Raw genomic sequence first — 5,617 nt, 5'->3', positions numbered from 1 at the left:
GCATAAACAGTTCTATCATATAAAAATTTGTACGCCATGTTTACCAGTTTCCATAACATTTTAATAAACAAAATCGGAGTTACAATGCATCCTTGCATAATCAGTGCATATAAAGTGAAAATATGATCGGTTGTGGTGTATTGTCTTGGAAATTGAATTTTGTTTGGAGCATTTAATTTTGATGCATCGAATGCATTTCTCCTGGCTAGTTCACGTTCCATTTAGATGCCCATTGTGTCTAAAGCAGCACTCAGATCCAAGAGCACCAAGGTTGCTATTTCTGCCGTCAACAATACATCTGAGGTCATCAATAACTGAAATGATGCTGGCGGTAAGCCGACTGAAAGCCATCCAAAGTGTTGCACTCTGACAAATAATCCAGAAGCTGCTTCGACGCAGCTGGCTTAACCAACTTAGACAGGGATGATAGATTTCAAACTGGTCTATAATGTTTCATGATGTTAGAATAAATTTTTCTATTTAGATTTAAATATTGCATTCGTGAAAACATTTTGAAGTACGCCACAAGACAAACTTTTGCTAAAGATGGCAGTGTTACTGGTGCTTAGACGATCCACTACAAGATGACTTGGAACTAGATCATGCAAGCACGTTGTTAGCATAATTGACGTCAGACAGGGAAGAGGAAATTCAAGTACAGCTGATCCCATGAAACCAGACTCTACAGAGGAGTGATCTGGCGATTGTATTAAAGATAGTTCCTGATGTCACTGATTTAAGACTGAAAAACGGGAGGAATGGATCCTCCAGATCCGAGGCTCTATCTGATTGGGTAAAAACTAAATTTGCCTTTGTCCTCTTACACGTGATAGTGTTCGTGAATTTATAAAACTGACGAGGATTGTACTTAATTCCATTATCTGTTATCCGTAGTATGCAAGTTGATGAGTTTATCCCTCAGTGATTCATATATCTGGCGATTTATGTTTAGTGTAGACTTCGGCCATTTCCGTTCAGAGCGACGTTTTGTCTACTTTGCCTGATATATCTTGTCTTTACCCCCACGTACTTTCATGGGCTTGGATGACAGTGCTCATCCTAATTGAGCATGAATGTAAAATGTATCTCGTAGAGCGTCATTATATTGGTGTGTCAAATCCTCTATGTCAGAAGCGTGCTCTCAAAAGAGATTAGAGGAAGCGATATCACTCCAGACTTTTAGGGGATTAATTCCTTTAAGATCGCGACATTAATCTGGAATGAATTTACCTAAGTCCATCTAATACACGATTCGGGTTATAACTGATCTTCAATAACCAATGATTGATGTAAGAAGCAACTAACAGAATCGGGTTGTCAGGCTTGCTGACTTGATTGACACATAACATCGTATCCCACTTGCGTATTACGATGATTATGCTGTTGATCACCGGATTGTCTGGTCCATACAAGATTATTTACATATCGCCACCGCATGCCTAGACATATTGCGGAGTGTGGCGTTAAACAATAACTAGCCTATCTGTAACAGTTAAACTCTATTTTAAAATGAATACTCTGTACGTGTACACACACACACACGTGTGTGTGTGTGTATATTTGTACACGTACAGAAACTACATATCAAAAATAATGCAATGCGTTTTGCGGGGGTTGGTATTAAAATGGACCCAGTCCGTCCGTGCACATTTATCTTTTCCGGAGCAGAACTTTAAAACCATTCAATATCTCTTTACCAAACTTGGCACATAGTTAGATCTGGTGGTGTATTAGTGCCTTTTGGTAGTTTGGGTATTCTTAATAAAACATTTTTCGCGTTTCCATGGCAACAAGTGTGACTGAAATTGGAGGTAATGCGGGAAATATTGTGTCTTCTTCTTCTTCTTGTTTTATTATTTTTTCTTAGTTGTGAGTCTTGATAGATTAACGTAGCGTAGGGATGAATATCGAACCGGCTAATTAAGAAGTGGCTATTATGCCTTGATGAATTGATTATCTGTCAGATTATGGAAACAAATATAGCAGCTGGAGTAAAATAACTGAACGCATTAGAATCCTCCTGACTACCGGAATCAAGTCAGACACGATGAAGGTTGATGTTAAATGTAAATTCTGGCTGTAATTAGGAGATCTGTGAAGATCCGGGTTAGAATTGGTGCAACCCACGATTGTCGTAAGAGGCTACTAAGGGGATCGGGTGGTCAGGCATACTGACTTGGATGACACACGTCACCGATCCCTGTTGTGTAGATGGATGCTGGAATGTTGCTTAAAACTAAACTCACTCACTCTCTCACTGTGATTGGGATGAAGGTAGCTTCCGGACATACTGTCAACTCCAGGGCCTAGATTTCCGAAGCTCCCTTGGCGCTAAGATAGTCGTAGGTTAATGTTAATGTATGGCACTTACGACTATCTTAGCGCTAAGAGAGCTTCGAAAGTCTAGGCCCAGGCAAATACTGCGTATAACGAACTGAAAGGCACCAATGACCGCCCTTTCGCTGTATCCATAGTTCGTTATACGCGTTTCAACTAAAACATACAAGAGTTATTAGTTCGTACTATCGGTCAGTTTTTGTGTCGGTTTTCTCATTACCCCCTATCCTAACTTATACCCATTGTATACATATGACAATAAGTATCGCAACACCCAATATTGTTCATAGTATCAACATAATAGCACGAACCAGAACGAAAGAACTGTCCGACACCATAATTGTCCAAACTTCGAATTAGCTTACTGTCTGGATAATATGGAATATGTCAATGATGAATGTTAACTACGATGAATTACATTGTGGTCTACTCATAGATGTGAACATGACAAAAACATATTGATTTATAGTGCTGACAATTATGGTCGTGTGACGTTAACAAGTGAGGTCATTTTCATTATTCTGTCTTAACGTTCTTGGGATCACATAAGCAGATTTTTTCATGCAATTGGGTATTTACTACCATGTCTGTTTTTGTATGAGTAATTGTACTTTTTGGGGAGTAACTAGCATTTTGTATACCCCTACCAGGTTAAAGAATTGAGTAGTACTACTTTCACACAGTGTTTCCTATACTTATTAGGCTATTAGCACTTTTAAGTATATAAATATAAATGTTTCTCAATAGACCTAAGTTCTTAGTAATTCTTGTATTGCCAGATAGTTCGGAGCCATTTTCAAACATGTAACATGGAAGTCACGTGACTACTGCAGTAAGCTCCAGACAGTGGCCACGGCTATAATAGCATATGTATATTTATGTATAGATATTTCATAACAACAGCACAGTGTCAATATCTAGTGTAACCTCCGCCAACTGCAATGACATCCCTCCTCCTCATTGACCGTGTTAGACGTTGACATCGCGACAAAGCGACAAATGGGCGAAATATCGCGTTGTCGCATTGTTTCGCTTCGGTTACTTTTGGCCTCAGTTTGCTTGTTTTTGAAGGGCGACAACGCGACAATGTCCCTTTTAGGATTCCATAGCATTCCGATATCTTTCCATCTTTCAGCAGTTGGCAGTTCAGGTGGCCCCATATTTGCTTGTGAGCAATTTAAGGCAATCAATTGATTTTCCAGGTTATCGAACAATAACAACAGTTTTTGAAAGTTTTTTAAAAAGAAAATAGTGCAAGGAACGTGTATTTTTCAGAAGGTCTGTTTATTCTGAGTTAGTGCTAAGAGACACCTAATCTCTTTCTTTCAAAGATTTGACAAACCAATATCACATGATCGCGGACTCATTTTCGCAGTACTCCGGACACCAGTGAAACTGTATTGTTTGCAACACTATCAGCCACGGATGATCCACCAGCCTGACAAGTCATCAGTCTGGTGAATATGTCTTTGTATTCCTGCAGTGTTGCGCAGTTTCTGACACGTGATGCTCACCCTTGAACGTGCTTATTTAAAATCAATGCCCTGTTCACCGGAAAGATCACAATAATCATCGCACGAACACAATCATGACATGCTGACATATACTTCTACTCCACAATAACAAACGGCTTGTATACTCTCTTGACGACCTTCTAATATATTCCTTTTTATATCTTTTCAGAGCAAGCAGGCTATTTGCAACAGATCGGACCAACGGTGGTGTTTACAAAGGGAAGGAACAACGCCAAGCAAACGTGTAACCTTGGCTTCTCTCTTTGTCACATCTCTTTCCGGGTATATCGCATCTCACATAACACGAACGACACCGACACCAATTGTTTGTGCTTTAACGGAGATTGCATTAGAGAAAATATATGTCATTTTCATTATGTCCTGATGTTCCTAGATAATTTAAATTAACGAGGACGTCTTCTTAGAATTCTAATATTACTGAGAAATTAAAAATATTATGAAGATTATCATGTATTTTGATATGAATGAAAGATGCATTCTTAAAAATGACATGTCAGGGTTGTCTTTGAACATTAAATACTTTTGAATGGCTAATTTTAAATTTTGGAGATTTCCATACTGCTCCATGCTGCTTTTTATGTGAGGTACAGAAAAGGATATTGGAATATTCGTTAGAGTGCTACATGTGATAGGGACTTGTATAGTCTACTGCACAGAACAGCAAAAGAAACACAACTCTGACGTTTTGGCGCGTTTCTAGACAGAAGGCAGAAACATGAATGCTCATATTTATGAGATTTCACGCTTTCGAAAATTGCATTTCTTTTGTTGTTTAGTGCACATGTCCAATACAACCCTGGTAGATTTGTTATTATTGGCAAGTCTTCGTTCGTACAGTTTATTTTTTTTAATTGAAACGAATTCCTAGGATTATTATATGATAATTTAATACATATTCCCCATAAAATATTTTCATTTTTGGAATTAGGTGTTAGACTGGGACTTTCTCATGCTCAAGGTTTCGTATTATGTTTTTTTTTATTTTTACAAATCTGCCATTTACGATAATTGTGGCCATATTTACTGCTCTTATTCGATATGTGCTAGTCTAAGAAGATAACAGAAGCTAGTTTTCAGCATGTCTGATAATTTGGATGCCAATACATCTAATGCCATATGTAATTTCAGTGATCAGACAGGGACATTAAACAATATATCATCATCTATATTTTATCTAGCTATATTTTATATTTTATCATCTTCCGCTATGTATCAGTGGATCATTTTCCACGGCTCCCGCCTGCTGCCGGCGAACAAAGAAGCCACGATATCAGCTCCCCACTGAGCCAGACTTTATTTATCGCATATCAAGTTACTAGCTTCGGTAACAGCCTTTGCCATTTAGGTTCAAGAGGGATCAGAGTAAATGAATCAAACGCTTTAGTGTGGTGGAGTGTAAATGACCTCAATGCTACCAAATGACAACTTGAAGCAAACCATGATATTCTATACGTACCTCTACCCCACACCCTTTCTATACAATCCGGGGAGAACCGGGTTAGAATCTTCAGTAATACATGCTTGTCGTAAGAGCCAAATAACGGGACTTGTGGTCAGGCTCGGTTGACATATGTCATGGTATCCCAGTCGCTTAGATCGATGCTCATGTCATGGTCATGTTTATAAAGTGTCAAATTGAAAAAAGATTTATGGGAATAATTTTCGAGTGATGAAATTCCAAATTCCATAAAGATCTAGTAGTTATAGCTTCAGGTCTGGGAGGGGATGGTTGTAGGCTTGGAGGA

This window comes from Haliotis asinina, chromosome 14, assembly GCF_037392515.1.
Source record: "Haliotis asinina isolate JCU_RB_2024 chromosome 14, JCU_Hal_asi_v2, whole genome shotgun sequence".
NCBI lineage: Eukaryota > Metazoa > Mollusca > Gastropoda > Lepetellida > Haliotidae > Haliotis > Haliotis asinina.
The sequence above is the reverse complement of the archived record's forward strand: the minus strand, read 5'-3'. Positions refer to the sequence as shown.